Source organism: Lactuca sativa, chromosome 4 (genome assembly GCF_002870075.4).
Source record: "Lactuca sativa cultivar Salinas chromosome 4, Lsat_Salinas_v11, whole genome shotgun sequence".
Lineage (NCBI taxonomy): Eukaryota > Viridiplantae > Streptophyta > Magnoliopsida > Asterales > Asteraceae > Lactuca > Lactuca sativa.
Genome location: NC_056626.2, coordinates 321,126,449 through 321,139,959, shown reverse-complemented (window position 1 = coordinate 321,139,959; position 13,511 = coordinate 321,126,449). Strand labels below are relative to the sequence as shown.

The 13,511-nt window shown below is 35.0% G+C and overlaps 1 pseudogene; it reads right to left on the bottom strand.

Annotated features, from left to right (window-relative positions):
• Window positions 1–2,361: 2,361 nt before the first annotated feature.
• On the bottom strand, window positions 2,362–4,010 carry LOC111899190 (ribonuclease TUDOR 1-like; annotated as a pseudogene).
• Between the last annotated feature and the right edge of the window lie 9,501 nt (window positions 4,011–13,511).

Here is a 13,511-nt window from a genome sequence, read left to right as displayed (position 1 = left end):
GAACTTCAATTTTTTTTTCATTAAACCTTAATTAAACTCATAAGTTATGAAAAAGCAAGGAGTTTTGAAAGGTTTCAAAACTTGTCCTCAAGTTTTGGAATTTGTAAAGTTACCCCCCATGTATAATTTAATTCCAAACTAGACCTTAGAATTTTAAAAGTTAAAATTCAACCCTTATACTTTATAATATTATAAGTTAATAATATTTATATATATGTATAAGAGTAAAGTCAGTCTTACCGTTAGTAGGCCTCATTCACGAAGTCGGTCTATAAGGGGGGTATAAGGTTACTGCCTATAAAATGGCAGTTTAATGGGTGTCCACTCTCACCCACCGCTTCCTTGACCGGTGGAGGGTCGTTAGCCGAATGGGTAGGACAAGGACTATAATTCTCCCTTCATTAAAAGTATTAATGATAAATACTAAGTAACTAAACCTTTTATAAATACCCAATCTTAGTTACTTAGGAAAATGTGAATAAGGTGCTAATCCATGAAATTACACTTTGCACTTTGTTTAAGTCGGTTAGTGGAGCGTGTGTGGTTAACCGGCACACTAACTCGTATTTAACAAGGTACGCAAAGGGTAACTTAATGTTTATCATAGTATCGATGGAGTGTGTGTGGTTAACCGGCGCATCGATTGAGGGGTAAACACTTAAGGGCGCCAAGTAATTTGCATGGTTGCTTCAGACCTTGTTTTGTGTTCCTCGGCATCCCAGTCACAAAACCTGAAGGGCACACTCGAGATTGAAACATGCCATTGAAAAGTTCAATGAATCTCAAAATATCTAGGACTTTCAAATCTAACTAAAACCTAATAAATTATTTCGTTTTTCATGGTGAAAATTGGTGAATCGTCATTCACCTACCTTCAAATATTCTATAGCTTGGATTACGGCATCCCTCTTCCAAGTTATAAAATAGTTTGTTGGGTCCTAGCCTTAATATTTCATATTGGGTGTTATATTAAAGACTTTAAATCAACTATCTTGAATATCTCCCAAAAGATGTCTAGTTCATACATCTATGATCTTCCCAAATACCTTGGAACTTCACTTCCTCCACCTCCTCCAATTATTCTCCCTAACCCACAAGTTCAAGGTCACTCAAGCCCTATTGGCAAGCATGGTCTAGGTGTGATCACATCTTGGAGATGAAGTAACATACTGACAAGTCGGGAGAGTTGGATGTCAAAGTCTTAAGAAAGTTAGTGGTTCAATCACTTTCTAAGTCACATAGTGAGTTCCTTGGGACTCCTATGAAACAGACTATGACAAGACCCTTAATGATCTTATCTATTAGCTTTGTGCTGCTAAATCAGAAATGATTTAGTGTACTAGTAAAGAAAATTTGATTAGGAGATCAACTTCTCAAAACTTTATGGACAGGGACAATAGTGACACAGGAAATCCAAAAAAGCATTCTCTTCCCAATGGAAAGGGATCGGCCATAGTCAACTCGGTTGACCAAATGGTAAAGAGAAAGGCTAAGTCTGATATAGTCCCATGTACTATTACCTAAGGGTCCATATGGTCCTATTGCCAAAAGGAAAGGGCATTGGTTGCGAAGCTGTCAATTTTACCTGAAAGATCATAAGGCTACTAAAGTCAATAAGTTTGACTCTATTTCAGGTAAGGTCCACTATCTAACTCGGTTAAGTTTCTATTCTGAGATTCTTATTACAAGATGTGACTGGGTCACATGTTTATGTTTAAGAATCAAAGGAAAAGTGAAGGAAACTTAAACAAAGAGTATGTTGAATCTGATCGCGAAGATGGATTTCTATCGCTTGATTGAAGATTGGATTCTTGACCTACTCTTAGGAGTTATGATAGATTCACTACTAGAAAAACAGCCTTTTACGACGCTCATTGCGCGTCGTAAAAGGATCAGACGACGCGCAAATGCGCGTCAAGAAAGGCCCTGTCATAAAGAGAGACGACGCGCTTTTGCTACGACGCGCATGTTAATGACACGCATTGCGTATCAAGGAAGGCCCTATTATAAAGGAAGTCAACACGCATTCGCATGTCGTAACCCTACGACGCGCGTGTTAATGACACGCAATGCGTATCAAGAAAGCCCCTGTCAAGAAAGGTCATGTCATAAATGAAGATGACACACATTTTTGCGTATCATAATTTTAAATGTTTAAAAAAAATATTATTTATAGATTTACTAACTTTCAAATTAAATTTGTATTTAATGTCTCATAATAGAAAATAAAATATCATATACAAAAAATACAATCCATTACATAAAATTTAATGTCATACAAATAATTGTTCCATATATAGAAAACTAAAACAAATCGATAGAAGTTGTAACAGAAATTTACAAACTAATAGTTCTAATAACCTAATGTGTACCTCCCTGTAAACAAGATTTATGCTGATTTTTTTAAATGTGTGCCTCACTTGTCTCCAGTCTTCCTTAATAACACCACTTAAGGACTCTAAACCTATGAACTTGCTCACAGTATCTATATTGCCTGCAAAAAAACATAACTACAAAATAAGCATGAAGATGGATTATTACAGTGTAAGAGAAGTAAAGAACCTTGAGCTTCCTCCAATGGGACCTTTAAGTACGCCAGATGGCAAAGCTGTGCCACCCCAGGTGCAGACGAAACCAATGCATCAAGTGGATGTAACTGATTGTAAGTAACACCTTTTTGGTTCCCGTAGTCGATGTAAAATACTTCGAATTTGTCTTTTGTCGATTGCACCACACCACGTAGACCACTCACCACCTGCCATGTCATCATCAAAAACAGAATTTAATTATTTATTGAATTTAATTATTGGAAGAAAAAAACAAGTATAAAACTCGATTCTTACCATGGCGCGATTCCATGAGTTATCTGCACTAAACTGTGCAAGGACAATATCGCCTTTTTTGGGATTGAATGCGCCAAGTACAGGGGCTTCTTTGAGGTTTAAGGAAGCGAGTTATTGTTGGACAGAGGTGAATTTTGAATATGAAACAGCTTGGACATAGAATTGGCATCCGTTAAGGACTTCAGTCACAACAACCTTAATCTCTTCTTTTTGTTTTTTGTCTTGAGTTGCACCATTGGTGACTTCTTCACCTTCCACATAGTTTTCCTATATCTTAAACAAATTTATAAAATCAGAGTTTTTTACATTTTTGATTTTATTGTATTATGAGAAAATTTGATATATTATCAACCTTTAGTTTCTTATTCTTGGCAGACAGTTCGGCTTGAGCAAGAAGATGAGCATCTGGAATCCTATCAGCACCAAATGTCTGAAGTCTTGCAAGTCCGGCTTCAAGAAGATGAATCGCGACATTCGTTTTTGATTCCCATAATGACCCCAAGAAGGTTCCGGTCCTATCAACTGTTTCCACTTCAATCTGAAATAAAATAAAAAAAACTAGTATTAACAAATGAAGTGATAGTAATAATTATTAACAATTGATTATGGGTCAGTGAAATTACGTCGACGTCCCTCTGCATGATCTTGCCTCTCATGAGTGCAATAGCTTCGTTAGAATAAGGTTCGTCATGTCCGGGACATCGGACACTGGAAAAGGAGAAAGCAATGCTACATGTTTCTTTGGGGACAAATAGTTTGAATCTGTGTCCACTGAGTACATATTCAACGACAGCTGTCATTCTCCTGTTACGTTGCAAAAACGGGAGGAAATCTTTGGCTTTCTTGGCAGATGCCAGAAAAAAAAAAGATTACAATAAAAACTAAAAGTCAAAACATTGCATACAAGTCAAACAAAGAATAAGTAGAGTCGAGATCTTAATTTTATTTACTAACCATTAAGAGATCTGTGACATGCATGACTGGAGGATCTTTCGCAGAATGAATTCCATTCTTTCCGGATTGGAAGACTCCTGAACACCAAAGTGAGGTTAGCTGTTGACTGCATTTTAAAAATTACAAAAATGAAATCTCAGTTTTATCTATTAAAATAAGAGTTAAAAAGAAAGAAGGAAAGTAAGTATTATACATCCATAGGGGCAACAACATCATTAAAGAAGTAACAATCTAGTCTCGGCTTGCTATCTTTATGTTCCAGTGACATTTCTTCAACACCAGCAGATAAAGAAGAGCCAACAACAGTCTCAGCTTTTGATGATGTATTTCTGCTGCGTAGTAGGCCTGCACCATGCACATTACCAAGAAACTATCAAACCCCAATGCACCCGTAATTGTAACCTGAAACATTAAACTAAAATTAATATCAAGGGCATAATGCTAATTTTCTATATTAGTAAGAAACTATAGAATCCAAATGCATCAACATCAATATTAGAATAATAAAGTAAGTACAGCAGCAAAGCAGAAGAGTTGGAAGCCACCTAATTTCACATGTATCAGTCAACAAAAAAACAGCATCATGAGACTCAATTAAATCAGAAAGACGTTTGCAGTCATCAACCAGTTTTTCCTCTTCTTGTCTGGCAATTGGATGCCCAGGCATAGGTATATTAATTTCAAACATATTGGAAGAAAAAGAAGAGATTAAATATCTGGTCTTTAAGTATCACAGGAAGAACAGCCAAAGAAACTTCATGTTGCAGGACATTATATGGATCTTCAAACATATGAAAAGTTGGATCTATCAAAAAATGAAACAACTCAATTGTCCATATAAACATCATACGAATCTTCATAAATCATACCACTTGTTTTTCGCAATTTCCAAATGTGAATACTTCAGGTGGGACAGAAACAACATACTTCAAAAAAGACAACTGCCCCTCGGTATTTTTCCGCATTTCCTTTTTTTTCGTTTCTGACCCAAGTTTCAATTGGACCGAAACTTGGAATCATGGAAGTTGTATAGTATGATGAATGAGAACTTTCGAGCATTGGAAAAATTAAGACTAACTACTTGTTCACATGGATGTGTGAGTCAAGAGAATGACTAAGGGATCAAGTACACTTTCTTGTAAACTTGTCAAAGTCCACCACAAAAGATGGATAAGACTATTCGTCATGATTTACTAAGGTTTAGTAAATATGATTATACTTACAAGCTTAAGTATAATTCTGAAACATTGGAAAATTTTCAATGTATGACAGAACGGATAAGAAGAATCAAATTAGGCAGAAGGATAAAAGTTTCTCAAATCTGAAAAGATGGGAGAGTACTTTAGTATCAAGTTTTAAGGTCATCTTAATGATTTTGAGACCTTACCACAATTCATCCTCTAAGTACATTCTGATAGTTAAGAAGAGGAGTTATGAATTGTTGAAGTGGTTAAATCAAGAAGATGATTCATACTTCATTCCAAAACAATTCTTAGAGTTCTACTCTAAGATTGTAACTTGAGTGACATGTCTTAAAGAAGGTTTAAAACACTTGTCAAATATAAGAGTAAAAGTTTTCTACTCTTGTACATTTGAAATTGGTAAGTTGTGATGTTTTGGATCAAACAAAGACCAACTAAGGCTAATTGTGTTAAGTGTCTGTCTTGATTAGAATCCACACTATCTCTTCAATATTTGGCAAGAAAGTCGTATAGGTCAAGGAGACAGTGGGAGTCTAAAAGATCCTGAAAAAGCTTTCAAGAAATAATCAAGAATAAAACCTGTATTTCATCGCTAGCGCACAAGTAAAGGTTTATAACCTATCGTGTTGACATTTCTGTGCCCATTCCAGTTAAGTTGGCTATACATTTGAGTTCTACATGTTCTCAATTGTTTGCATAACAACTTGGAAGCAATGGCAGGCCCTTTAGCTGCCATGTGGCAAGAAGTTATGATTGCACAAGTCAATCCATATGAGTTTGGATTTGTCATTATCCTTGTCTTGTGACTATGGTTTTGACAATTCACATGGATAAGAAGACATACACCATTAAATCTAAGTGTCATAAGGTTCTTTTCGATTCATGAAAATGATGGTAAGGAAACTCTTTCACTAAGTAGATTTTGAGTAGATAGCAATTATGGGAATGACAAAAGGTCTAAACATTATGATTACGGCATCCCTCTTCATAATTTTTTAGACACACATGTGAGCTATTTAAGAGAGGTGTATGATATTGATAAAGTCTTATCAAGGCAATCTAGTATCAGAAGTCTGAACTTTGGTAAAAAAAATTCAATAAAGTATTGATTTCTAGAAGTTCAGTTGATTTCTGGGTACATGTCAAAGCTAGCGGGAGTATAAGTGTTATGCTAATAATCATCATGTTAGTGGGAGCATGATTATTATGATAAGTATTGCAAGTTAGCAATGTTAATTATAGAAAACAAAAGTTTCAATTCGTGAGGTTGCAGGGGTTGAAAAAGTTATTTTGCTATAATTAAGGGAGAGGAAATTATACTTCATCTCAAATCTAAAATCTTAGATTGAGGTCTTATTTGTATTTAGTCAAGAATATATATGAATTTCATGTTGGGATGGCTCAACATAAGGAAATTCTATATATGCATTCATTATTTGCGTTCTAAAATTCGATTATGATTACGGCATCCCTTTTTATAATCTGAATTATGAGAACTTGGCAAATAGAAATGGAAATATTATAGCAAAAGATTGGTTTAGTCTTTATGTGAGACATCATGAATCGTGTCCCATATGCTTCGGATATTGGATCGATTACATGTGCTATATTCACTCTTTCTAAGTTTTTCCAAATGCCAGGGGCATGAAGAAGGGAAAAAGGTCTAGAAATTGATATGACTAAAATGATTAAGCAATTGTTGAGGACAATCTAAGGTTTACTAAAGATTGGTTGCTCAAGGACAGTTGGAAGTATAGTATTAATTCTGGAAGGACCATATTGACATAATCTGTAAGGAGGCAACTCTTGTTCAGAAGTGATTGTCAAAATGGAATATGGAAATGCTTCAAAGTTAGAAAGTATTCAATCAGTATGATTAGGAAACTTAATGCAAGAAGGATGTTTCCAAGGAGTTGATCTCCTTTGGAATACTTTGTAATGATTATTTCCAAGTCTTTGTGAATTTGTGCATAATCATTACAAGAAGATCAATGCATATAAGTTTAGAATCTAACAGATTTCAGTAAATGACATGAATTTGGAATTCTTGCATTTGCAATAAGATTTGGGACTGTGAAATAAGAATCATTGGTGTTATGTTCAACTGATCTATTTCACAAAGTAAAGATCATAGACAAAGATAGTATGCATACTTGGTGTGTGGCATGACTAGTGTTTATAAAAACATAGTGTACATGCTTGGAGCATGGGACAACTATTGTTTTAATTCAAGAATAAAGTTGATAGTTGAAACAGTATACAATGAATAATGCGTAATCATATGGTGATAAATAAAAGGTGTTTTATTTATATTCATAAGTTCTGAGACCATATTGGATTCGATTATTATTGTGTTTCACTTTGCATGTTTTGAATTCCAGAATAACTAGGTCATTGTTCTGATTGACTAAGTTATTCAAACCATCCACAGTCGGTCATATGTTGGAAGTAGATATGAATCAAGACTGTCATGGGTTGGATTTGTAGAGGTCTATGATGTTGGACAAGGTGGTGCTACAACACTCATGAGTGCTCATAAGCTCTTAGTAATGGATTCAACCCGCGCTCAATGGAATCACTTCATGGATTTTATCACGATCATGAGACGATAATATCTTATATTCTTCAAACCTAGAGATATGAGTTGTTACTATGAGTTGGTTATACATTGATTGCACGAAAACGCATTGGTATCTCGATGTTATAAAACGTGCCTTTGTGTATGATTCAACAAGTAGTAGAACAAGCCATACGAGTCGAATTTTATCCATTCCTTTTCCCTTCGAGATAAAATCGATATCTGTGGGCCCCTCAATGATTTGATGATGACAAATGGAAGTGCTCGGCCGGACCAGGACTGATTTGATTTGTTCAATTAGTCAGTCGTCATAAATCAGAAATCGGGAAACAACAAATAGACCAGAGAATGATTATAATCCATGTCTCAGTCCATATGATATCTAGAATGGAGGAATATATGATCCCTTATCTAATGGACGCGTCATTGATTTGTTCAGATTTCGACAGCGGCTTTAAGAGCTACGATTGCTAGTCGGGTTATGATGTCGTACTTGCAATAATAGTTTTAGACTTATCCGAGTGGGAGACTGTTGGATTTGATGTCTAAGCCTATAACTATTATTGGTATGTACTTGCCCCGAGAGTAGCATGGTCCATATGGGTTGTATATCATCAGGACAATTTGTTAGGATGGACTTTTGAGAAAAGGTTATTTATGGTTTATTAATATATTATAAGTTATAATATATTAATATGAAATCATATGCTTTAATTAGTATCGATCAAGAATTAATTTGGATTTAATTTAGTGATCAAAAGAGACTAATTAAATCTATGGGGACTAATTATGATAATTAGTTATATTTATATGTGTTGGGCTTATGATCCATGTTGGACCAAGTTTATGTATGGATACATAAAGATTTGGGCCACATGAAGCATGGATCATAAATGGGTATGGATTATGGGTTATACCCATGACCCTTGGAATCCTACATATAAATAGGTTACTCCATAGCCAAAATCACCACTTCTTTTCTTAGAGAAATATGGAGGTGTTTTGGTGCATGGAAACCTTTGTCCTAGGTGTTTTGTGATTCCATTTGAGGCATTTCATACTATTGGTGCTAAGATCTTAAGGCCAAATACATCAAGACTTCAATCCACATAAAAGGTATGTTTCCCTAACTAGTATATTATATGGTTTATGTCAAATGCATGCTAGTTATAGGTTTAATGCCTTGGAAACCATTTGCATGTATAATTAGTGAAAACATAGATCCAAGGTATTTAGGGTTGTATGTGCACCATAGGATGTTGTATTATACCAAAACCCAAATGTTATGTGAACCATTAGATGGGTCATGGCACTTCCTGCCATGACCGTTTTTGTATCCCGAATCTCCTTAGTTGGGGAGCGTATGAGTTTGCGTATAGATCTATACTGGATTGACTATCCTACACCTTGCTGCTCACTATAGTGGGACTTGCAAGTCTACGGGTGCCAAATGTCATTTCTTACGGCGTCTTACATCATCATTTTACTAGAGTCGGTAGCAGGATACAGGTCGATTGTTTTTAGGTAGTTAGTACAGCGGTAGTCACTTGTTACAAATACTACAGTACTATGATATTTTCCCTTAACATTCACTTCGTGAATATTCACACGATGCACGGTAATGTAAAAACTATATTTTTGGTAAATGGTAGTTAGAATTGGGAAAACACACACTCAAACAAGAGACACACGCACAGACACTAGATGCCTTGGTAGAAGGCTACAGTTAGTAAGAAACATAGGGTTTTCTAGGAGAGTTCAAACATTTTAAAAAACATTGTACAAAACATCTTACAAATGCTTTCACACAAACACAGACATTAATATACTTATGATCTCACCAGCTTTATGCTGATACTCGCTTTCAAAATAACTTGTATTCTCAGGTCACCAATAGACAGGTACAGGTGCCAGGCTTTTGAGAAGATGGAGTTCGTTCAAGACTCGTCTTTTATTTTCATATGTATATTTTGGTGTCTATAACTTTTATAGAACACACATGTATGGAATTATATTATTAATGCAATGGATGATGTTGTTGCTTGTTTACTATTATTCATTGTTGTGATACTATGCATGACGTCCTCCGCCCCAGAATGTTTCTGCCGTTCATGGTTTTGGGGTGTGACAAAAACTATTGTTTTAATTCAAGTATAAAGTTGATTATTTGAAGCATTATACAATGAATAATGAGTAATCAATATGGTGTTTAAATAAAAGGTGTTTTATTTACTCTCAAAGGTGCATCGGACCATAGAGGAGTAGTATTATTCTTGTGTTTCACTTTGCATGTTTTGACTTCCAGAATAGCTAGGTTATTCTTTCTGAATGACTAAGTTATTCAAACCATCCTCAGTCGATAATACGTTGGAAGTAGGTATTAAGGCAAGACTGTCATCAATCAGGTTTATAGATGTCCAAGGTAATGGACATAGTAAGAGTTACTACAAAATTCATGAGTACTCCTGGAATACGGATTCGAGTATTGGATTCAACCCACGCTCATTTGAATCACTTCATGGATTTTATCACGAGTGATCATGAGACGATAATATCTTATATTCTTCAAACCTAGAGATATGACTTGTTGCCTATGAGTTGCTTATACATTGATTACACGAAAACGCATTTGGTAACTCGATTTTATAAAACGTGCCTTTCGGTATAATTCAACAACTTATAGTACAAGCATATAAGTCGAAGTTTATCCACTCCTTTTACCCTTGGAGGGATAAAAGCGATATCTGTGGGCCCCTCAATGATTTGGTGATGAAAAACGTAAGTGCTCGGTCGGGCCTGGACTGATTTGATTTGTTCAATTAGCCAGTCATCATAAATTGGAAATTGGGAAACAACAAATGGACAGATAGAATGATTATAATCCATGTCTCAGTCCATATGATATCTAGAATGGAGGAATATATGATCCCTTATCTAATGCACGTGTCATTGATTTGTTAAGAGTTCGACAGCGGCTTTAAGAGCTACGATTGCTAGTCGGGTTTTGGAGTCATACACAATAATAGTTTTAGACTTATCCAAGCGGAAGACTGTTGGATTAGGTCTCTAAGCCCATAACTATTATTGGTATTTATTTGACCCGAGAGTAGCATGGTCCATTTGGGTTGCATATCATCAGGACAATTTGTTAGGATGGACTTTTGAGACAAGAGGTTATATATAATTTATTAATATATCATAAGTTCTAATATAGTAATATGAAATCATATGTTTTAATTAGTATTGATCACGAATTAATTTGGAATTAATTTAGTAATCAAAAGAGACTAATTAAAACTATGGGGACTAATTATGGCGATTAGTTATATTTATATGTGTTGGGCTTATGATCCATGTTGGACCAAGTTTATGTATGGATACATAAAGAGTTGGGCCACATGAACCATGGATCATAAAATCCATGGATATGGCTTTTGGGTTATACCCATGACTCTTAGAATTCAACACATATAAATACATATGTTATGACCTAAAAACCGTCACTTTTTGAGTGTGTGTGTGTGTGTGTGTGTGTGCATGTTCTTGGAGTTCATGAAGGTTTCAGAGTGCATGGAGATTCTCTCTCAAGTCCTACCTTTGTCCTTGATGTGTTGTGACTTCATTTGAGGCTTCCACACTATTGGGGCTAAGTTCTTAAGGCCAAATACATCAAGACCTCCAGCCACACAAAAAGGTATGTTACACTATCTAGTATTTTATGTAGTTTGTATGACAATTGCATGCTAGCTATAGGTTCAATACCTCGGAAATCATTTGCATGTATAATTAGTGAAAACATAGATCCAAGGTATTTAGGGTTGTATGTGCACCATATGATGTTGTATTATACCAAAACCCAACAGTGGTATTAGAGCCAGGTTGTTTTCAATTATACTTGATGCAAATAGCTGAAAAAAAAAAAAAAAAAAACGAATTTTTTTGTTGTTTGGACAGCAAACTCGACGAGTCCAGTGTGTGACTCGATGAGTCCAGGAACAAATGCATCCAACTCGTCGAGTTTGTTCATGCACTTGACGAGTTGGACCCCTTGACAACATATATTTGTGTTTTTTTTGGTCTGTTTTGGGTTAGAATCTTTACCACAAAGTGTTTTTGTTCATAAAATTTGTTTTTGGTACTATGGTGATGTTTATTCTCATCCAAATAAAGTTATAATCAAAGCTTCAAGTTTTGTAAATTTTTATACGATGCTTGAAAATTGTTGATTACGAATGCTCATGTTTATGACTTTGTTTAGATTAATAGAAAAAATTATGTGATAGTTGTTTTCAATCCAAATTAATCTAGAAGTTGGTAATAATATGTATTTTTTGTAACTTGTCCTCAAGTTACTAGAAAAGTCACATTTATGAATTTTAAAACTCATAAAATTTCCATAAGCTAAGAAAAAAAATGAAGAGTCACATCTTTTAAATGTTTTTAAAGTCTTCCATAACTTATCTACATGGAACTTGAAGAGTTTTTCCATTAAACCACTTTAAAACTCATAAGTTATGGAAACCATAAGTTTTTGAATTGATCAAAACTTGTCCTCAAGTTTTGGAATTTGTAAAGTCACCCTCCATATACACTTTAATTCCAAACTCTAGAATTTTAAAAGTTAAAGTTCAAACTTTATGGGCTTCATTAAATTAATTAAAGTGTTTAATTAAAAGAGTTAATAATTCCATAAGGACATGTTTTAAGTTTAATTAAATTAAGAGTATAGTTTAATTAATAGATTAAACCACCAAGTATTTTAAATGTTTAAAATACACCCTTATACTATTAATATATTAAAAGTTAATGATTATATATACGTATAAGAGTAAAGTTAATCTTACCGTTAGTAGGCCTCATTCACGAAGTCGGTCTATAAGGGGGGTATAAGGTTACTGCCTATAAAATGGCAGTTTAATGGGTGTCCACTCTCACCCACCGCTTCCTTGACTGGTGGAGGGTCGTTAGTCGAACACATAGGACACGGACTATAATTCTCCGTTCATTAAAAGTATAATGATAAATACTAAGTAACTAAACACTTATTAAATTCCCAATCTTAGTTACTTAGGAAAATGTGACTTTGGTGCTAACCTATGAAATTCACACTTTGTACCTTACCAAGTCATTAGTGGAGCGTGTGTGGGTAACCGACACACTAACTTGGACTAGTAAGGATAACAAAGGGTGACTTAATGCTTATCATAGATCGGTGGAGCGCGTGTGAGTAACTGGCACATCGATTAGGTGATAATATTAAGCGTACCAAGTGAGTTTGCATGGTTATTCACACCTTGTTTTGTGATCTTCGGCATCACAGTCACAAAATTTGAGAGGGCACACTCGATATTGAAACATGCCATTGAAAAGTTTAATGAATCTCAAAAGATCTAGGAGTTTCAGATCCAATTAAAGCCTAATAAATTATTTCGTTTTTCATGGTGGAAATTAGTGAATCGTCATTCGCCTACCTTCAAATATTGTATAGCTTGGATTACGGCATCCCTCTTCCAAGTTATAAAATATTGTGTTGGGTCCTAGCCTTAATATTTCATATTGGGTGTTATATTAAGGACTTAAAAATCAACTAACTTGAATATCTCCCATTTTAGATGTCTATTTCAGACATCTATGATCTACCCAAATCTCTTGGAATTTCACTTCCTCCACCCCTGCAATTATTCTCCCTAACCCACAAGTTCAAGGCCATTCAAGCCCTATTAGCAAGCAAGGTCTATGTGTGATCACATCTTGGAGATGAGGTCACATATTGACAAGCCGGGAGAGTTGGGTGTCAAAGTCTTGAGAAAGTTGGATGTTCAATCACTTTCTAAGTCACATAGTGAGTTATTTTGGGACTACTATGTGACAGACCATGACTTGACCCTTAACGATCTTACCTATTTGCTTGGTGCTGCTGAATCAGAAATGATT